This window comes from Cimex lectularius, unplaced genomic scaffold, assembly GCF_000648675.2.
Source record: "Cimex lectularius strain Harlan isolate CLEC.00 unplaced genomic scaffold, Clec_2.1 scaffold24, whole genome shotgun sequence".
Taxonomy (NCBI): Eukaryota; Metazoa; Arthropoda; class Insecta; order Hemiptera; family Cimicidae; genus Cimex; species Cimex lectularius.
This window is the reverse complement of record NW_019392666.1, coordinates 2,638,346-2,662,015: the sequence shown is the minus strand read 5'-3', so window position 1 is coordinate 2,662,015 and position 23,670 is coordinate 2,638,346. Positions and strand designations below refer to the sequence as shown.

The 23,670-nt window shown below is 35.7% G+C and overlaps 1 protein-coding gene across 2 annotated transcripts in view; it reads left to right on the top strand.

Moving 5' to 3' along the window:
• LOC106674422 (rho GTPase-activating protein 20-like) overlaps positions 1–23,670 on the top strand; it is a 424,732-nt gene that overhangs the window by 199,246 nt on the left and 201,816 nt on the right. The window lies entirely within an intron of this gene.

Genomic DNA, 23,670 nt, shown 5'->3' with positions numbered 1-23,670 from the left:
CTGTATAAAAAAAGTTCTTATTTTAATGTTCTTTGGTAATAAATATATAAATATTATCTTATTCATATTTTTTATCTGATGCACTATACGTAGTAAATACATCGATTATAAAAATATTATATTTTAAAACGTCATGTTACAAACAGTTCGATTCTCAAATTAAGCGGTCATTCAGTGAGAAAATCTTTAAAGCACTCGAAAAGAAAACAACGGAACTAGACAGATGCAATTTTCTTAGGTTTCTTCTTACGGAAATGTGTAATATTTTCACACAATCAATTTACCCGTCTATCATCTATCTCTTTAACTTGTGTATTTTCTTTGAAGTGTCCTTTGATATATCCAATGATGTGGGAGTGTCACGCTAGAACAGTACTATAACGATTCACACACGTACGATTTTTTTTCATATTCGAAACAGTTGAACTTCACGCTAGGGACATTTTATTTTTAAACGAACTTCCTTTTGGAAAAGAAATAGTTGAGATAGTTGAGCTAAATAAAAGAGTAATTGCCTATTATTATCCTCCATCAGGCGTCCTAGGTCTAGTCAGGTTTCCAATAACCCCGCCCGGTTAGTATACACGTTGTAAAATCAAATAAGTGTGGTTTGACGGTGAAACTAGAAATTTCTAGATGACTGACGAGGTTAATTATTCGGATTATTCTAGGACCGGGTTCATGACGTTTACTAAGATTTCTAGGTAAACGTTGCATTTCCGTCCCGGTGTCCTTCCGGCCCAATTTGACGTCCGGCACGAGAAATCGAAAGCCAGAAATTAGGTGTTACGTTTGAATTTGAGTTGTATTCTAAATTATTAAAAGCCTGAATGGATGTCAACATAGTAGGTACTTTTTGATTATCTGTATTTTGTAAAATCCACGAATTTCCACGGAGTTTTATGTTAATAGTTTTTTATTTTTTATGGTTACCTATTATCTTGGTCTGCCTGTCCTCGCTGATTTTTATTAGTTCAGACGCGTTTCGGCATTTCTCTACAAAAATCACCCAAAGATATTGAAGATGGCGGAATGCCGAACCGCAATTTGAATTAGCAAAACCCCAGCGAGAATAAGCACATAAAAAAATCGTTTCGTACAGTCGAAAATTCAAAAGTTCGATCCTCGAAAAAGGAAGTTTGATTGTTAGACTACTCTTTTCCAAGTATTGTAATTAAAAAGCGGCGAAATCGCCACAGGATGCTATCTGACCTTCCTAAATTTTACAAGAAGACGTTTCTATATTTTCATGTTAGATTCGGGCTTTCATTGTCAAGTGCAACACATGACCTTATAATTTGCATGGGGAAATTAACATAATTTCTCTTCCCTGCATGCCCGTCGTATTACTTTGTAGAGGATTTTCTCAAATTCGGGATGTCGTGGGAGGACTCATCCCAGCGGGGGCAGCGGGTCACGATTCCCGCAACCTTGACCCAGTTGTGACTTACATAACTTAGACCGAAGGAGCCGATGAAGAGACGAGTGGGGCATCGAATACGTCCCACGATTTTCCCCATGGACTGCAGAAATTAGTCGCCTCCAGAAAGTTCAAGGCCTCACTGGATCCGTCTCTAGGTTCGAACGCAGCTCTCCTGACCCACCGTTGATGTCACCGCGTGAGAACAGCAAACACGTATTCACCCAAGCATACTGATTTTTTCCTGTCACGTTGTCACATCGTACACGCTTGCTGATTGCGGCCCAACTTTAATTACAATTAATTACTAGGTTTTATACATCGCCTGTTTATAGGGTAACGTCCTCAATCTAGATAAAAAGTCCTCAACAACTTTCTAACTTAGCATGTTTAGCATTAGTTCCAACTAATAGGAGTAGTCATAGCAGTTTCCCCATTTTTAGCGGCCAGTTTGTGTTAAATTGAGCATAAGAACTTCATTTCTGTTAATAATACTAGGGGTATTCACAATATTTGTTTTAACCCTGTTAACTCTGTTAGGTCGTATTAGATCTAGAAAAATGATGAAGTAGACTTGTTAGAATAGGCTTGTTAACTCTACTGCTCGATCTAACAGGGTTTGATGTTAAGTCGAAAGTGTAGTTACTCTGCTAACTGTTAGGGCTTAGGTAACCAACATGGCAGCCATGAACTTAACAGCTGTTTTTTGTTTACAGGCATTTTTATTCTTAAATACGCATTAATTAAATCAGACCAATGCATTAGGGTATTTAAATATGTGCTGTTCAAACTGAATACACATGACAGCAGTGTGCTTATACTGAAAAACTGAATTTGGTCGAATAGGACTCTTCAGAAAACAGAAGAATTTTGATTTCGGCCTTGCCTTTTTGGAAGATACTGAATAAAAGAATAGATTATTGATTTCCTGCAGATCTTGTCTTGCATTGGTATTAGGAACTCCCAGCGTCGACTCCGCTCCTCAGGACAACTTAGGGCGAATTATGGGTCCGGGATCTTGCCTTTCTCGGATGGTTCGGGGAAGTAAGCAATATCGATATGTCACCGCCTTAGCCTCAATAAATTGCCTAGAAATTCCTATATTTAAAACCAATTTCTTAGAAATTTCGAAGGTATTTAAAATTTTGTAACATCGATACAGTGTGGTAAGTAAAAAAGGACACATCCTACAAAATAACGCGCAGATCAAGGAAGATTGACGAAACCCCGAAACGATTTAGGAAGGACAAAACAGCTAGGATAGGCTGACTAGGAAGTCGGGAAACGATTGAACTACACTTTGTCACCCGGAAGACCTAAAAGAGAATTCGCACGGGAGTTGACTGAGAAGTACAGTATTCAACAGGTATGTACATCGAATAAGTTTAATGAGATGATTTTAGTGACAACCCTGCAGTTTATTGGTCAAATCATCCTGATGGTCTATCCTCCATATTTCTGTCAGACTTGTTTAGACGATTTCCCATTTTTAGCGGTCAGTTTGTGTTAAATTGAGCACAAGAACTTCCTTTCTTTTAATAATACAAGGGGTATTCACGATCTTTGTGTCAGCCCTGTTAACTCTGTTAGGTCGTGTTAGATCGAGAAAAATGATGACGTAGACTTGTAAGAATCGGCTAGTTAACATTGCTAGATCTAACAGGCCAAGGCCAATGCTAGGTGTTAGGTCGAAAATGTAGTCACTTTGCTATCCGTTAGGGCGTAGGTAACCAACATGGCAGCCATGAATTTAATATTTTTAATATTTATTCTTAAATAAGCATTAATTAAATCAGACCAATATATTTCTTTTGTTAATTTCTGACCTGACCTTATACTCTCATTCACAATAGATACATGTCATATCCAATAAAGTTGTAGGCTGTTAGACCTTAGGATAAAGTTAGGTATGTCGGCAGGAATTGAAGCATGTCATTTGTTAGTACTTTTCGAGTGCATAGATTGCATTTGGAATGAAACAGTTAATTAATTTTCCTTTTTTACTAACTTCTGGCATCTTACAATTTAACGCAAAAGAATACCAAAACAAACCACAACAAGCCTTCAAGGACTGTTATAGCTGTATTTTTGGTTCTACCAATAGCCACGCGCACCATTGCGGAAAAAATAACGTTTAACATGCTAAGAAAAGAAGGGGGCGTTCACTATCTTACTGGGCATTTCTCTATTCGAGTTAACACGAGTTAACATCTAACAAACATCGTGAATACCCCTACTATTTTATGAAAGGACAGAAGACCTATTATTGCTAAGCGAGAAAAAAATTACAAAATGAAGAGGATTCTCCTTTAGCTTAAACAGGACCTTCACAGTACACAATAAGCTAAGCCTATGTCGAAACGGTCTTCAGCCAGAATGTTTCGTAACAACATAAGGTTAATTAATATTGTAATTACTTTTTCGTCACTCAACGCTACAGTCCAACAATTTAAAATCAGGGAATAATAATAGTCTTTGTTTTGAGTATTTATTGATAGATGATTATTACCATCAAGAAACGGCTTTCCAGAAATTAATATGAAGCGCTAAATCATTAGCTTGAAGAGATTATCTGGATAGAAAATATTTTCCCATTTTTTGATCATACTAAAATTTAATTATAAAATACTAAAAATGTAAAATTAATTATAGAATATTTGTAATAGTTTGTGAAGTTGGCCATCAAACAAAAAAATGTCTTACATAAGATTAGCTGAAGGTTTTTAACAAATTCATAAGTTCTAAGTTGGTTACCGTATCTGGCCGATAAAGTCCAAAATACTGCTATAAAATTAAGTGTCTTCGATTGTTTTTTCTGTTATATAAATTAAATAAAAATAGTTGATTTCCTAGCAACGGTTGTATAATTTGGCTTTAAATGTAAAACTTCAGCTCTTACTTAAAAGTACGATTTTTAGTAGGTGTATTTTATGCAGGTGTGCTTCACAGGGAATAACGTCTTTTCCTCCTTGGCATTACTAATCAGCTAATTGAAATGGTTATGACAGATCATGTTTGGTTGTTTGATTAAATGATATTCCCTGCTTCCATCAAGGGCATAAAGGCAATTTCCTCATATACCTTCAGTACACCGCAGAGACCCAATTCATCGAGGATTTAAATTACGGTTGTATTTCTTTCACGATCGTGTTGTAATTACCAAACACTATCTACTGACAACTGTTGCACCTCGACCTGTCAGCAATTTGGTCTAGGTTTCCTTTTTCTTTAGAAACCTAGACACAGTGTTGATAGACGTCGGGATGCCATTCTTCTCGCAATGGCCTGTCAGGAAAGCTGTTTAGATTATATTTCATTCCCTGCTGCTTATGGTGCTTTTAGTTGTTTTTGAGTTTTACATCTTGCAAGACTTTCGGGGCAAATATGAGAAGTTCTTAGATTGTACCCAGCCTTGCGGGTTTAGGTGGACCAACAGTGTAACAGTTTTGCAAAGGCATGTCCAGGGTACGTAATGCGCGGGAAACATCAAAGGGCGACTGTTCAGGACTATCTTCGAACTGATGTTTCTCGAGTTCAGTAAACTGATGGTTACATGATAGGTCTGATTCACACGTCTCCCAGCCATATCACCGTCAAATGTGCATAGCTGTTCATTAGGATTTATCTCAGTTATCACAAGTAAAACGTTTTTCTTCAAACACTTCTTCACATTTTTACTTTAAGAGTAACTGATGTAGCTGGTTGAACCCCCGTCTCACGTATTGCAGCCCTGGGGATGAGTTATTCTGAGGCCTACAACCCCCATCCTGATCATTCATTTGCTGTTATTACCAAAACCAACAAGGCCAATCACCATATACATATCGGTTTACAATTTTTCTGTCGTTTTGTCATTAATAATAATATTAAAGTAAGAAGTTTATGGGCCGACGACAGATGAGGTCATCGCCGGCCCTCTGCGAATTTTCTCTTCTTTCGTGCGTAGTTTATTTTAAACTGCAGCCATTTGAGCGTCTCGATTTGCTTACTGACTCTCTGATTTCAAATATATACTGCGTTGATATCCTAGAATGCTAGTCTCTCGTTTGTACCTCAGGCTGTCAAATGCAGAATAGAAACAAAACATACAATGCATATATATACATCACCAGAAACATAGATGTCTGGTCATATTCACTCCCCCAGAATACTCGATATTCCTCGGGGCGGGGTTTTAAGCAACCCATTCCTTTCACGCTAATAAATTACTTTTACTTTCTAGACGTCATACACTCACCCCAGATTACTCGATTTTCCTCGGGGCGGGTTTTATCATTATTTTTTAATTTATTATCATTTTTGTCCGTTTTGTTCCTTCAAAACCTTAAGTCTCTTTTAAAAGAAGTAATGTTCTGTTGTGATTCAGAGGTAACGGTTTTTGCCGACCGCAATCATTGGATAAACGGTTATCTGTGGTCTGTATTTCCACAGATACTTCTAATATAAGTTTAATAAAACCACTAACACTGAACACTTCGTTATACTTTATGTTAGTATCTTCATTCTGAAAATTTCCATTTTCAATATAAAAAGGTAACTTTTACACCGAAGAACTGGTATTGACGAGCAGACTATGATGTCATTTCAGATGTGACAAAACGTAGGCGTTAATCCCTGTTTATATGATCTGTCATTTAAAGATTTTTAATAAAAAAATAAAATAAAGTGAAATATTAATTCAACTATTTCTTCCACTTCTTGGCCGTAATCGCGTTGCGGAGGATCGGCGGATGCGGTCTGCGGTGGCCCACAGAGAACGACGTCCTCTTATATGAGGACCTGTCCGTCAACCTCCTCACGTATTCGTTCGATCTCGGATAAGAAAGATGCTGAGCGGCAGATGCTTTTGGTTCTCAGATAACCGAGGAAGCATAGAAAAATCTCAGATAAGCATAATCGCATTTCGAAACTAGTCCTCATATTCGAAAATTTGTCCGCAGTTAGGACATTTTTGAACATCAATATCCGAGCAGATAAATAACATTGCTAATAAAGGTCTTATTTTTTTAAAAAATATTTGATTGTAATAAAGGAAATATAGCACATATTGATTAGGAAGGAATGGTTTTTTTATCTAATTAAATAAACTATTTCCTGGGCTCAGCACTTTTTTTGACAATATGTTGAGCTCTGTAATTAATTTATTTAAATTGATAATAAAACCATTCCTTGTCATAAAATAAAATAAAGACGAGAACCTTTAACATTAGAACCAACATGATCAAAGGATTTAACTTTTTTTTTTATTATTATTTTTTTTATGTATGTTAAATATTCATACATGTCATTTTTGATATTATTTATAATAATCTCCGCTTTCATCTCCTATTAGCTAATAACTAATTTAACTCCCCCATGATTAATCTCCGCTTTGGTAATTTCCTTAAATATTGCTCAGTTCTATCATTCTTGTCATCTTCGGTATTTTAATAGTTTCTACTGGCATCTCTAATTATGAATTATGATAACAATTTATTTAACCTTCTACGCTTAATTAGAACCAACGTAATTGATTTGTGACTTCTAAATTTATTTAACTGATTAAATTTATTTTAGTAAAATCAATGAGGCCCTCTACTCCCTCACGTTTTTGCTATTAGAACAAAATTTCTAAATTATTAATTAATGACATTTTGATAAGTGTGGAAGAAAAAAAGGCAGTGATGCTTTTGCAGTATTTCAAAACCATCCAAGGCTACGATTATTTATACAAAAACAACCAGGTTCAAAATTAAAACCTACACATATCATGCCTGCACAACAACCGTGATAAAAGTAGAATACAACTGATTTGGATATATATTCATATATTACAAAAACAATTTTGTTGAATTGAAAAGTTAGTGTCACGACCGGGAGTCGAACCCACGACCTTCGGCTCAATACGCCGGTGCTCTAACCACTTGAGTTACCGTGACTTCGATCCCCTCAGTCAACACCACGTCAACTCAACCTACAACGTTTTCGAATTTTTGACTGAAAAATGGCGAAAAGCAGGGAAAATTCGAGTTGGTGTTCGAGTGGATCGAAGTCACGATAGCTCAAGTGATTAGAGTAGCGGCGTATTGAGCCAAAGTTCGTGGGTTCGAATCCCGATCGCGACGCAAACGTTTTCATTTCAACCTAAACCTTACATAAAAAGATTAATTAATTGAATTGAAGGTTGAAAGTATGTAAATGCATCAGACAACCTTCTGTACTAGGTTTTATTACATTCGTCTCAATTTTTTTGTTTTTAATGCATTATATAATTTCTTTCCTTCTTTTTTGGCTCCTTCTAATTTCGTATAATCTATTTGATTCTCGGCGACAAATGAATTTTCGAAAAGTCGAAAAATTCAAAAGGTGGGGTTGAGATGGGAAGTTAGTGCCCGAGTGGATCGAAGTCACGATAGCTCAAGTGGTAGAGCAGCGGCGTATCTAGCCGAAGGTCGTGGGTTCGAATCCCGCTCGTGACACTGGCCTTTTTATCTCAACTAAAAACCTTAATTAATTGAAAGATATTAATTGGTCAAGCGGACCACGAAAACTAGTGAATCATTGTCAATACTGTTTAGCTTTGAGAAGGTAGTGAAAATTTTGAGATAGACTTGATAATTAATATAATAGACTGGTTTTAAGGATGACTTTTAAAACTGGCAAGTCGCTAATTTGTTCGGTCTTTACAACATGGAAGATTTCATTTCAAGCCGAATGTTCTCTTTTTGTTTCGAAACTTTTCTCCAGTGAACCTTCACGTGTGGGAAATTCAATATAAAATCAATAACAGCGTAAAACAGTTACATAACTGCAGGCAAACCTTAACCACAAATCCGCGGTATTATTTTCCGAACGATGCCGACAACTTTATGTCTATATATTCAATGTTTTAAGTAGAAATGAAACAAGTTAACCATTTGTTGGTATATGTCAATATTATATCCTATGTATTAAAAATATGTACAGCGTTTGTTTTCAAATAAATTTTCGAACAGTGACTGTAAGCGTAGTGTTCCTCTTAAAAAACAAAAATAAGCTAAAATTGGACTTGTGACACTAAGGTGGTGATGAATTTTTCTTTTTGATAATGGCTCTGTTCAGGTATTTCTTAATGAAATGTCACAATGAAAATGTTGGTACAAATAATGTAAATACTTACTATCCGTAGATCGTGTAAACAAGAAAACCACTGAAGGAGTATTTCTAGGATGCTAGGACATCATTGATTTTTTCATTATCCTCAACCTGAGTTATTATTAAAGTCGTTACTTCTTCAATCGGTTTAGTGTACAGAACGGTATCGGCGGAGATAGTTAAGTGGAAATAAAGTCCACAATGGGCTCCTTTATCCAACCCGGGAATCGGTCTGACTGGATGCAGCCTTAAGAGTCATCCCTCCGGAATGTCGGAATGCACCGTTCCAAACCTCGACCTACGTCAGATTGTGATATTTCTTTGCCGGATATTTTCGCACAGAGCTTTTCGATTTCGTCTTTTAAGCATTGAAAGAAGCTTTAAAAAACGATTGATTTCAGTTTTAACTTGGGTATTCATTTCAAAAGCTCGGAAATGAACATTCGGGCGTTCATGCCATGAATTTTATTTTAGACGGCAAGCTTAATTTATAGCCGTAATTTATTAATCATGTTGATCATTTCATTATTAGCCCTTATAATAAATAAGGTTTTAAAAAAATTCAAAACGAGGTTTTTCTCCCTTACGCAATCACAAGCTTTTTGTAATGGTTCCAGACAACTTTTTTAAATCACTTTCAACTAGTTATGATCATCACGTTTGTTCGTTATCATAATACAGAAAATGTCGATTGTTAATTGGATTTTAATTAGAAGTTAATGCTGAGCACCCTATGTTTTAAAGAAGACACAAGCCTTACTAAAAATATAAAAATAAGTAAACGTAGCCTTCGGTAGGTTTTATAAACTTATAATATGCATACTTGTATATAAAAGAGTATTAAAGGGTTTTAAATATTTTAACGTCATGTTTGCGTACACAGGATATATTTATCGTTTAGGACTTTTATTTTGTCTTCGTGGCATCCAGTTACGTAATGATATCGGTATTATTGGGACACAATTTGCCGCCCTGCGCTCCCAATTGGGTCACCAAGTAGGAAAAAACCCAGGCGAAAAACTGCATAAGCGATTGTTTAAAATTTTTCCCCGGCCCAGATCCCCGGCGGAATAGATAAAAAACGCCGACATGCTCGGACGGAGTAATGACTGTGGTCCAGGGTACACGAATTGGGTCTGTCTTCGAGATTGGATTCGCTTTCCAGAAAACTGGCTGGTGGCACAAGTGCAAAAACTTTACTGACATTACAAAATAACTGAACTACCATAGAAATTAATATATACATACATAATATGTTAGAAAAACATAACAATTTATCAACTAACAGCAATATTTCAAGGGACTCTTATGGGAATATGTGTGGCACTGACATATTCTATTTTTGTTAAAATAAACAAGAAAATATTATATTCAATCGTTTAGTGTCTTCCATCCGATATTTTAACAGAAATTTTAGCAAGAATTAATTGGAGATTTCTTCATGAGGTCGGCAGGGAGGTAGATGTATTGCAACTGAAGGTGGGTCTTTCTGGTCTGCCCAATCTCACCGGTTTCGGCTTATTTGTCACGATTGCATGATGGCAAACAAAATAGTATTAAATTGTAATGAAAGTTTTTAATGCTTAATAAATTTGAATAACAGACTATTGAGAATACAAGTGGAACAAATAAATTTGAAGTTTGGTCATTTACAGAAAACTGGCCGTTGACAAGTGCAAAAACTTTACTATCATTACAAAATAACTGAATTAAGGGATTTTTACCATAGAAATTAAAAAATATATATGTTAGCAATACATAAACATTTTACAAACTAATAAGCAATATTTCAAGAACACATATGAGAACGTGTTTGACATATTCTGTGCTGGTTAAAATATATAAGAAAATATCGCATTCGATTAAGTAGTGTCTTCCATCATGAAAAACCGATATTTTAACGGAAATTTTTGCAAAATTTAATTGGGGATTTCTTCATGAGGTCGGCAAGGAGACGTACTAGTAACTATAGTTGGTTAGTTTCGTTAGTTCGTCGATCAAACGCGTTTCGGCTTAGTTGTCGCGATTGAATGATGGCGAACAAAACAATATTAAACTGTAATGTGTGTGGTGGTTAGTGACCGTTAGTCGATAATTATTCAGAAATCGTGAGATGCGGTCTGGTGATATAGGTTTCAGAAAAACATTTTCTTTATCGTGCCAACGTTTCGATCTTTATTGAGATCATCTTCAGAGCCTGGGATTTACAAACATTGTTTAAATGTAACAAATACATTCACAAATTCACTTTTTTCCACATCCTACATGTATTTGTTAAATTTAAACAATGTTTGTAAATCCCAGGCTCTGAAGATGATCTCAATAAAGATCGAAACGTTGGCACGATAAAGAAAATGTTTTTCTGAAACCTACATCACACCAGACCGCATCTCACGATTTCTGAATAATTAATGTAATGTAAGTCTGTAATGCTTAGTAAATTTGATAACAGACTATTGGGAAAGGCGAAAAGCAAAACGCGCAAAAAGTCGAAAATATGAATTTGAAGTTTGGTCATTTCCGATCGTCCTGGTTTGTTTATTATCGACTTTTAATTATTTATGATGTGATCGACCTGCAATTAATAATTAATTTATAGAGCATTGGGAAGAGATCAACTAATAGACTAGACTATCGTTGTGCTACTCTTTAAATGTATATTACGCCATTATCAGTGATTAGTTATTTGATGCAAAATAAAATATGTAATATAACAAACTGTAATAAATTTTTAATTAACCCTATGTTCTGTCACACAGAAAAACCCTTACTTACCTCTATATGACAATAAATTTGCACCGTTATTAATGTAAAATGAAATAATCGTTAGGCCCTGATTTTGAAAGCTTGGCATAACCTTTGACTGGATAAGTTCACCCCCTTCTGGTCCACTTTTAACTTAATCGACGTTAACGTTTTTCTTCGTGTTCAGTGATTTGTCACAAAATAAAAATGGTGGACAATCTTTCCATTAATAATAGTATCAAACCAATCACAGAGGTTTGGGAAACGCGTCAGACTGACCGAATCACCAAGTATAGATAGACCAGGATAGTCCGAAAAGATCAAATTATAACCCGCAGACCTTGACCAAATTAGAACCTCAATTTAATAACATTGTAAGCAATATAGTGCGCTGTTTCAGACGCAGCAGGAAAAATTGTAAATCCCCAACATCGTAATATATTTATTTGTCTTTGGTTAACTATAACCAACAATGATACAGATTGTACTTCCCGTTAGGGGACAATATACTCCTTGGCCACCTACTGTACGTGTCCGCGCTTCGCGAAATTTCTCCTGACTTTCACATAAATGAGCAAGTTTGTAAGCCACAGGGCAATGTCGACTGCATTCTTGTAAAGCTTTAAATTCGGTTCCACATATTGTCTTGAAAAATTTAACGTTTTCACCGCAAATACTTAAAATGGAAATCAGATGTGGATGTCGGTGTATTAGTCGGGGTATGTACGGCGCTGTGGTATACCTCGTTCTGTGTTTATAGCACACCAGTGTCCTAGTTCATCAAAGGCCGGTTTTAGTGGTTGCACCCCTTCTATGGTTTCTTTGAACTCCCAAAACATTTCCTCCTGCGAGCAAGTGTAGCACCCCGGTTTAATAGTAGGGGGTATGTGATTCCTCTGATCCTTTGCATAATCTGCACTTGCCGTGTTGGGTTGGGCCAATCTTCTTCAGATATCCTTAGTTTGCAGTGTCCTGTTAACGTTAGTGTCACAGTTTTTCCCTGCTTCCATTCATGCATTCTGTTTCCTTCCAAAGTTTGTTCGGAGGTTCTTGGATTATTTGTGCCCAATGAAGTTGAGTTCACTCATTTTCTTTTTACTCTTCTGTCTGAGGTGCTCATTAAATTGGAAATCAAATAAGGTATTCTGGACACAGGGAAACCTTTTGTTGTAAGTAAAAGAAAAATGCGGAAACTTCAGTTACAACCATATACGTCACGCTTCTATAATATAAATATCTAATATAAGTAGTAGGGTTAGCAATGATTAGATAAATAGAAAGTGACAATTTACTGTAATTCGTGATGTATAAAGGAAATAATCAATGAATCATTGTCCGTCGGGGAAATCTGTTTCGAATTTATAAGTGGCCGGCTCAATGAAAGGAAATGAACAGAAGTCGATGGGAAAGAGTGCGCTTCGTGATGGGACAAGTTTCGGATTTGATTTTAACCGAAGCCAATAGTTCATATTCACGATAGATACTAGAAAGTGACAGCCGACTTTCTCTCTAGATTCTGAATTCAAATCCTAGCCAATGAAAATATTGATTTTAGGGCTCGTCGAAGTCAAAGGATGGCCAGAACTTTCACACGAGCCCAATAATAAGCCGCCGATGGGGAGAGCACTTTCTTCACCGAAGCCCTCACCAAGTTTGTGAATCACGACGGCTCGTTAGCCCATCATCTTCTTGACTGGCACCCGGAACAAAACGCGACACATTTGACGACTCTACATTGCGACTCGGAAAAGAAAAAAACCTGGCTTTTGTTTGGGACGGTTTAACGAGTCCACGACTCTTTCGACCGAAGGAGTTTGAACTCGACGACCGATCTGTCGGATATTATTAAAGTAATAAAACCCTGTTTACGCTCTGCTGAACTCATGCGATGGCCTTGTTAGGTCGATATCACAAAGGTTGCGACACCATTTTTTCATAAAATTTAGCTTTTATTTAAACAAACCTCTTTTCATATATAGCCAAGTCATCGGGCTGAAATCAAACAATGGGCACTGACGTGATCGGCACTCTTTGTTTCATGGCCACCCTTTTGTTTTCGGATCGTTTACATTCAACACTTAACATTCCCCTAAGGAGTATAATCTTCTTCACTTTCTTTCGTCTGGAGGCATTTTACCTGTATAACCGAGCGTGGACTCTTCTTTCGTTAAATGACTTGGAATGCTTAAATGTTAACTGCGGAACTTTTATGACAGGAAGATTAGTCACTCCAATATCGAAAATTACGTCGAAAGCCATTTCTCAGAGTGAAAGTCCTTTGGCAATTAAACAAAGTAATTTCTCCACTTTCTTGTCAACCTCGTACATTGACATCATCCGTTTTTCCTTTTCCTACGATTATCAAGGGTCGATATTTTTATGTGATATTATTTTACTGAACTGTAAAAATGTATAGACGATTAAAACTATTCAGGAAAAATATACCTAATCACGCAACTCGTTGTTTTAATATTACAGATAATCTTTGTAAGGTTATTCAAAAATCGTGAGATGCGGTCTGGTGTGATGTAGGTTTCAGAAAAACATTTTCTTTATCGTGCCAACGTTTCGATCTTTATTGAGATCATCTTCAGGGCCTGGGATTTACAAACATTGTTTAACTTAACAAAAACATGTAGGATGTGGAAAAAAGTGAATTTATAGAAAAACTTTGATTGAATATAAAAATATTTTTTTGCATTGAATAAATTCACTTTTTTCCACATCCTACATGTTTTTGATAAATTTGAACAATGTTTGTAAATCCCAAGCCCTGAAGTTGATCTCAATAAAGATCGAAACGTTGGCACGATAAAGAAAATGTTTTTCTGAAACCTACATCACACCAAACCGCATCTCACGATTTCTGAATAATCATCGACTAACGGTCACTAATCACCATATATTTATGTAAGGTATTGGTTGAAATGAAAAAACTATTGTCACGAGAGGGATTCGAACCCACGAGCTTAGGCTATTAAAGGTCTATGAATCTATCTGTTGAGCCAAAGTTCGTGGGTTCGAATCCCTCTCGATACACTAGCTTTTTCATATCAGCCACCTTACATAAAGACTATTAATTGAAAGAAGTTATTTGGTCAATCGGACCACGAAATATAATGGATTTAAATAGAAATAATAATTTTCTTTTTATGTTCAGTGAAACATACAACTCCATATAAATATAACATGTTAAAAATTAAAATTAATTGAAATAAAAATAGTTCTTACGTATTAAGTCAATAAAGAACTAATTTTAAATGTCCAATTTATTTACAAATCTGACGAAAGAGTAAGTCCGTTCCTCTTCCAACAACACCTGCTAGGAAACTGGCCACCCTTGTCCTTGTACAAAAAGTATGATTGATCAATGGTACTCTATGTCTTTTGTATAATATACATTTGAGAATGACGCAAGAAGACGTCTGCACGACAAGAGCATGTTGGCGATTCCTCGAGGCCAAAGCGTTGCAGATATACCTTGCATTTACCATAATTCGTTATTAATTGGGTTAGCTGATGGTTCTGTGATGTATCTGTCTTACATTTTTGGAATTTCGCCACATTTCTTCCCATTTCTCAATGGGAAATTCAGTAAGTCACCGCTTGTTCAAGCTTTTTAATGTTAAGAGATTCCATGATGATGTAAAGGTTTGCTGTATACTATTCCAATGCCTTCGTCCATCTTTTTTTCTTTTACCAATGAATCCTCATTCCAGCTTATTTCCCACATGAGTTTTGGCACAATCGAAGGTCACCTCTCCCATTTCTTCGATGCTTCTCAGTTAGTTCCACTATAAATCCGTGATTTCCGATATTTTACAAAGTATAAACGAACCCTTGGCTGTCAGTCAGGAAAGTAAATTTTTTGCTAATAGTAACTCTTCACTTAGTATGTGTTTAACCGAGTTTTAGGATTATCGTAAATTCGCATAGTTATTGCTGCATCCAACATAAAGACGTTTTACGACTTCTATCCTAGCAACATAGTGATAAGTTAAAAACCTCAACCGACTTTTCCCTATTGCTTGATACCATATAAGCTTCACATTTTGTCTTATACCAATTTACCATCAACTCTGGATATAGTTTTCAGTAGATATTTTTTATCATAATTTATATATATACATATAATATTATTTTTAAAGAAAATATTTTCAAACAACAATACACATTAGATTGCCCAGCAAAGTTAAGCATTTTTATGCAAACTGAAATGTTATTTTTTACTTGAAAGTATTATTTTACATTTAATTAAGGTTTTTAGTTGAGATGAAAAAAAGTTAATGGCACGAGAGGGATTCGAACCCACGACCTTCGGCTAGATACGCCGCTGCTCTACCACCTGTGCTATCGTGACCTCGATCCACTCGGACATCAACTCCCCATCTCAACCCCACCTTATGAGTTTTCCCTCCTTTTGCCATTTTTCAAATGTCGTGTAATCGGTTTGGATTCTCGACGACAATTGAAATGGCGACGGAGAGCTTTAGTGAAGTGTACTTCATTTTAATTCATTAAATTCACTAATTTCGTGGTCCGCTTGACCAATTAATACATTACAATTAATTAAGGTTTTTAGTTGAGATGAAAAAAAGTTAATGGCACGAGAGGGATTCGAACCCACGACCTTCGGCTAGATACGCCGCTGCTCTACCACATGAGCTATCGTGACCTCGATCCATTCGGACATCAACTCCCCATCTCAACCCCACCCTGGTTCGAATCCCTCTCGTGCCATTAACTTTTTTCATCTCAACTAAAAACCTTAATTAATTGTAAAGTATTAATTGGTCAAGCGGACCACGAAATTAGTGAATTTAAAGTATTATTTGAAAATATTGAATTTATTTTGTGTTTTGGCACACAATGCCACATATTTTAGCGTGTACTTTTAATTTCAATTTTAATTTTTATTAGATTATGGCAGATGATGATAAATCTAACAAAGCAGTTTTAAGATAGGAAAAGGGGGGATTAGCAAATTCGTCAAATATTTATACAATTACATAAAAATAATAATTAATTGAAATAAAGAATTTGGTCAATTAGACCGCTAAACATAAATGGAGTAATTTATACATTGATATTTTATGGGTTTAGAATTGTAAAATAACGTTATTATGTTAGAATGGTTAAACTTTTTTAAAGACAATATTTTTTCTTAAGATTTAATTATTTTTAAAATTTATAGTTAAAATAGTTAATAAATTTGGTATTGCAGCTGGATTTTGTCTCCCAAGAGATTAAATCTCACACCTGGTCATAACACCTCATGGCGTTGGCCAGATGCTACCGTGTGAACTAATTTCTTAATATTTACGTTCGTTTAAAATTATCGTTTTTCTCAAGCTACTGCTGATATTCGAATAATTCAAAAATCGATGATTTTAAGTAAAATTTGTTTAAGCCAGGGTTAAGTACCCATCCATTATTAAAAATTAAATATTGCCCAGTTTTGCGAGAAAATAATAACCTCATAACAGTATTAAACGCTAACAATCGAAAAGAAAGCTGGTCCTCATTATTAGTTTTATTTGCATTTTTAATAGTACTGTAATTACTTTTGCATAATTTGATTGTGATAGTTCATTATGCATTCAGGTTTAACGTCAAGAGCCCGATTATTAGTGCTCATTGTTTCTGACGTTATCACCGACTCGCTTCTGAATAAAGAGCAGAGGTGAATTCAAAAATCATAAATGACAGTTATTTGTTTACAAAGGAAGCATCTTCACGGAACTGTTTATGAGATGTCATTAATTGCCTTTGTCTTTATTTGTTCTTTTGTGTGGATTATCGCCAGGCGACTGCACAGGTGGTGGATCACGTCATACCAGATTCACGTGTCCTCGTAAAAATCTATTTCTTTGTCATCCAGGGTCGGTTAAAGGACCGTCAGGTGGATCGGCGCAGGTGTTCAGCAGCTGGAATGCCCTAGCCCTCAGAGGGTTCTTTGCCAGACAAAAAAACCCAAGGGCCGAGACCGGTCAGATATCATCCCTTCGGGCAATATTTGAGTCATCGATCAATTTCCAAGGTCCGTCCGTTTCCGAAATATTAAAAAGCCGGATCGAAGGACATTGCCAGTTCGGCCCGAGAATGCGATGCCGATTAGTCTCGAGATGAGCCTTTTGTCCGGATGACGGCTGAATCGGCAGCATAGCATAAACCGTTGCCTCCGGAGGGCTCACACCGGCCACAATGGTTATGTGCGCTCATCGTTCCACACTCGTCTTCACCGTTATGGACGGCGAGCCCTAATTAAAATCGGAACAGATACGTGTGCTGAAAACAGACCCTCTCGTCACGTACAGATCGTTACCTTTTTTTTTTTTTTTTCAAAAATCCAAAGGAACGTCTCTGTTGAACAATAACAAGATACTGATGGCTTTTACTACAAGTTTCCAAAATAATATCAAATTGATGTGAGTATGCTTCCTCGAATGAACGAAAGATGTGCCAAAAGGCTTACAAAAACCACTCAAAAACAGTAATGTATAGTAAATGAAAACACTTTTCTCATTATTGGTCAAAAATATTAATATTTATAGTTCAATTATGAATAATTCAATTGAAACAGTAAAAACTACCTAAGCGTTCATTTTTAAAATCATATTTAAATACTATTAATAATAATAAATTTATTTTGCGAAAAGTACAGTATTACAGCAAGAAAAAACATAAATAGAGAAAAAATTAAGATTAAAATAATAAAACCATAAGTAAAAGTAAGTCATTTAACCAATCTGCACATTTTCGCCTGTTACCTAAAAGCAGTCTTGTAACAGGTGGACTGAGAAGGTGTATAAGACCAAATAAATGAAAGAAAGAACAAAATAATAAAGGGGGGAAAGAAAAAGAAAATAAAATGCAAAAAATTCAACTAAAGATAAAATAGAAATTAAAGAATTCCATAATAAATAAATTTGGTCTCGATTGTAAGTTACATAAATGAATTATAACAATTTCACTTCTCCACATGATTTAATTGCTAGTTTCTCAAGTATTTGCTATGGTTTTTTTCTTGTTCTTTTGATAAAATGGAATGTATTGCCTAAACTTTCTCAAATAAATAATCATTCAGGATATACATTTCAATCACGTCTACATCCTTCATTTGTAAAGTTTTTTTTACAGTATTTATTTTTATTTTTTACGCTACAAGTCAAATGGTTGATATATACAAATTTTAAAACTTAAATTTTTCGGAAGATTTTGGATAGGGAAGTCTGGATGCGATGATAGTTGGAATGTTTGGCTGAAACCCAATTCAATGCCGTCCAAATGGGTTTAATACGTGTCTCGTATATCATTCGTTTGTTGTGAAACGTCTGTTTTGATCGTTCTCTAGAAGCCGTGTGAGTATTTTGTAACATCTAGTCATTACCTAATTTTTTTAGTCTTGTATGGGGATTCGAACTCAGCCTTTTGTCGATATACAGCCCGAGATAGCGGACGGGGTAACTGTACGATGTAGGTATAGTGGTGTCTTTATTCCACGTCTGAGGGTAAAAGTTGTGTGTTGGCTTTTGTCTAAATTTTTCCGGCACTTTTTAACCGAGGTTCTATATTAAATAGGAGAGCCTGTAGGGATCGATGTTAGAGAACGAGATATTTATCTAAGGATATGATAGCAGTATCATCCGCAAAAGTTTGAATGGATGTGTCGGGATGGGTATGGACATCAGCAGCATTCGTTGAATAAAGGATAGGACCACGGGTTGTACACAAAAGGGAATCCAGCCCTAAAAGGATAGCAGTCAGAAAAAGGTTTTCGCTGGCTGGTTCAGATCATCGCTTCAGAGCGGTAGCTGAAGAGGGAAGGCTGCCCTTGACCTTCCACAGCTAACCCAAATGCCAGACGGTACCAAAGGCCTGAGCCATATAAAGGAAAACACAATAGCAGTACTGCTTCAGCCCAAGAGAATAGCGTCTAAATAAGCGAATAGAAATAGCGTCTAAAACAGAATGGCATTGGTGGATTGTGAAGCGTTGTTTACCGAAGCCAAATGATGAGATGGGATAATGATTTGTTCCTCTAGGATGAGAAGGATTCAGAAGGAGATTCTTTTTCTCCTAGTATAGGTAAAAGGCTTATCGGAGAGGGGGTCGATAGGATTGATTATAGGTTTATGAGGCTTTTTATAAATCATGTCTTCAATGGAAAACTTCCATTGTAAAGTAAAGTGAGTTGTTTTTAGGACAGCATTGTATAGGAATGTAGGAAGAGGATTGCTTATTTAGGGATTTCAGAGGTTAAAGGAAATATCCACACTTGATTTTATTACACGAATTGGACATATGGCTCTTATCATCCCATCTTTTCCTGTAAATATTGCATGTATCTATTTCACTATGAATAAGCAAAATGTTCTATGTGTTAGCTATTCAAATATATATAAAAGAAAAAATTCTTAATATTCTTCACAAAACTATTTAATTTAGCACTTTTAGCACTTGTAATTCCAAAAAAGAACTTGACCTTTTTTAATTAATATCTTTATTAGCAAATATAAAAAGCATTTGATTCCATTGATTTTACGCGTTTTTCACTTCATAAAATAGAAACTCTGTTGTCATTATTATTTACAAACCATCATCATTTAACGAAACGACTAGTTTCTCCGCTGTGAATGCCAGATCTCTCTTTGGAGAACTGAAAACCCAGCGAATATCATACGCTTCCAAATTATGTTTTTCCTCTATGTGTACATTTTTTTAGAAAATCAATAATCTTTAAAATTAAAAAAAAGTAAATTTAGTATCATTTTATCAGTGACTTTTATTCTTAAGATTTGAGGGTTGGTGAAGGATTTGGTCGTTTCCGATCACCCTGGTAGGTCTGAAGGTTATTTTTTCAGACGTGTCCTTTCTCTATTTTTTTTAACCATTGTCAACAACAACATTCGGCCATCACAAACCCAATATTGAAGATTACCTAAACGCACTGACCAAAATTAAAAATAGGCAGACCGGAATGATCGGAAATGATCAAATTTAAGTTATTAAGACCTTCTACACAAAATATATGTACTTTCAGTAAAACAAATCATTTTCTACGAAATTTGGCTAATTAAATTTTATCAGAACGTAAATAAGCGTCAGAATGATTTAATAGAAATATTTTTAACGAACTACGTGCGTATGCTTACGAAATAATTTAGAAGTTGAGAAGTTTATATGGCAAGGTTCATAACAACATCACCTCAATGTAAATTAACCTTAGGCCAAAGTTGAACAATGCGTTAAGGGGTGGACATTGCACGGTCGTTGGATATTCATTTTGGTCTTTTTTTGTCCACCGACCGGGCATTTCTCGCCAAGAGAATAGCATAACCGGGAGTGGAGAGCGCCTGGTTACGCAAGAAAAATTGCATAGGTGTGCCTTTCCCTCTTTCTCTCCGTGTGCCATTATCCGGTTTTCGCCAATTCTGCAGTGGAAAGAAAAAAAAGCCGGCTCCAGTGAAAGACTTATTACTGAAATTTGCCGGTTTTTAAACTGGAATCCAAAACTGATACTTTGAAGTGCATCTCAGTAAGGGTAGTCTAGAACGCATCTAGAATGAAAGTTCTTAATTTTAACAAAATTTCTAATTTTTCTGTAAAAAAACCTTAAGTGTTAATTTTTTAAACATTAGTCGACATACAAAGTAAAAAATGCCAACAAAAATTTTAGGCAAAAAAAGCACACGTGAAACACTTAAAATCGACAGAAAAAATGATTAAAATACAACAAAATTTGACTGTAATGATTTTTCCCTTTGTATGAAGTCTCAAAATTATAATAGACAATAGGAATATTTAAAACTGGACAATATTTATCTGTAATTATAGGCCACTTCCTAGTAACTTTCTTGAAAAATTCCATTATGGCATGTTTCACATCGAGTCGCCTGGAAACTCCTGCATTTTTTGAATTTTCATTCAATCCAAAGGCACTGTTTTGAACAAATAGTATTTACTGAATGAATTCTTTTATAAATTTAATCAAATTGGATTATGGTTGGCTATGATCTGATAGCACCTGAAAAGGCCAGTGTAACGATTTTGACGCATCACCAGCCATGCCTTAAGTTTGGTCGATTCCGCTCATTCTGGTCTTCCTATCCTCGATATTTTGGTCTGTCAGGCATGTATCAGCGTTTTAAAATCCTCAAAGGTAAGTTGGCATGTACGCAAACATCCATGGTACATTGGTGCATATGATGGACAACCATTGGTACAAATTTATTACTAAACGTTTATGACATAACAAACGAGTTCCATCCAGTCTGGTGGGTTCGCGACAATAGTTGCAATAAAATCGACTGCCAAAGATGGCGAAATTGCAAGACGCTTCTTATAAACTTAATTAGGCAGGAAATGCAGATCAGGATGAAAAGAGTCGACCTGGTCATAAGTACTCCCCGTAGCAGACCTTTAGATCAGATAGTTGCCTAGTAGATCCGCCAGAATCCTGGCAGAGCATTGGATCGTAGGAATGGTAAAAAACTAAACTTATCCAGGAATCTGTGCTTATTCTGTTTTTGCTTGATTAAAACTAGTTTGTTGCTCTATTAGTAACGATGTGGGTCGCATAATTTCATATAATAACTCGGTGAGCAAACGGAATAAATAATTATTCTTCAATTCCGCCGAATGCAACGAATGATCTTTGGACGAAGCCAGTCTTTAGGGTTTAATGAAGAGCCATTTGGCTTTCCCCACGATCTTCGGCAAACTGCTGTACAGAAAGCCACTTTCCGACTGACCCCTTTGACACTAATCTTTTTTGGAAATAAATCGTTTCTTGCCGCTTTCAAAGCGAGTCGAAAAAACATAATTAAGGTAAACTAAATTTCTATCCCTTAATGAAAATCGCTCCAAATAATCAGCGGGCATAATCTAGCTTCTGTAAAAGTTTTTCAAGTGGTAATGTTCGGATAATGTTCGGTTTACTAAGCGCGCATTATCTTTAAGAAAAAAAAAACCTTTAAAACCTGCCGAACCACCTCTGGTTGTACGTTGGATGACATCACCATCGCCAAACCTTGCGAATTCATGATTGAAATCCTTCGAACATACTAAGTAGTTATATTGAAAACGGTCTTAACATTTTACTTAAACCAACAAAGTTATAAAAAATTATTTAAAAAAGCATACCAGTATATTATAACTTATTGTTTAGAGATCGCGAGATGCGGTCTGGTGTGACGTAGGTTTAGAAAAACATTTTTTTATCGGGCCAACGTTTCGATCTTTATTAAGATCATCTTCAGGGCTCAAAGTTTTTGTTTTCTGTGTGGATGTGTCATTATTTTGTGTCGTGTTGAGAGTGCCCCCTTACACACGACACACAATAATGGCACATCTACACAGAAAACAAACACTTTGAGCCCTGAGGATGATCTCATTAAAGCTCGAAACGTGACCCGATAAAGAAAATGTTTTTCTAAACGTACGCCACACCAGACCGCATCTCACGATCTCCAAATAATCATTAACTAACTGTCACTAAACACCACACGCGTATATTATAAAGTAATATTAAATAATTTCTTACATAATAATTAATGTAATAGATACTTGTAAATATGTAAAAGGTGAGTTTTTTAAGTTACAAACACTCTGGATCAAGGTATGGTCCTGAAGAAGAAAGGAAACCCAGTTGCCACAGCCAAGCTTTCGACCTATTTCAATGGCATCATCAGGGCAAAACAAAAATAAGCCTACAGACCAACATGTCTGTAACACGAACACCAAGTCTGTCTTCAAGGAAGCCTGTGAAAACTTGAATATGCCGGTCTATAGACATATTTAGGATTGTTTTTCCCTAATGATGACCTTGAAATAGGTCGAAAGTTTGGCGGTGGCAATTGGGTTTGCTTTCCTCTTCAGGACCATACCTTAATCCAGAGTGTTCCTATGTGAAAAAGTGTTCAATACTTCTAATACTGTTTTTGTTTTTAGTGATCGGTTATTTAATAATTTGTTGGATTCGTGAGGAGTGGTTTTAATTGCTAAAAAAGTTTTAATTGCTACGGTTAAGAACCAAATGTCTGGTGAAGAAAAATCGATTATTGCACTTCCATCCAATAGAAAGTGATAAATTTTTGCATATCATAAGTACCTATTAAATTTCCTTACATCACTACACCTTATAAATTTTCTTTCGACGGTACAAGTTCAATGTTAGGACATTTAGGAGTCAAGAATCTCAGACCGTTCAACGATAAATCCTCTGAGTTGTTTTAAAAGAATGTAGGTAGATTAGATTCTAAAAGAAATTACTAGCCCTTATGCACTCTATTTGTAATTAAAGAAATGTCTATGGGAAGGGGATTCTTTTTTAGACGAGTCTAGTTAGAAGTAATATTTAAATCACATAATTCTAGATAGCAAACGGTAAA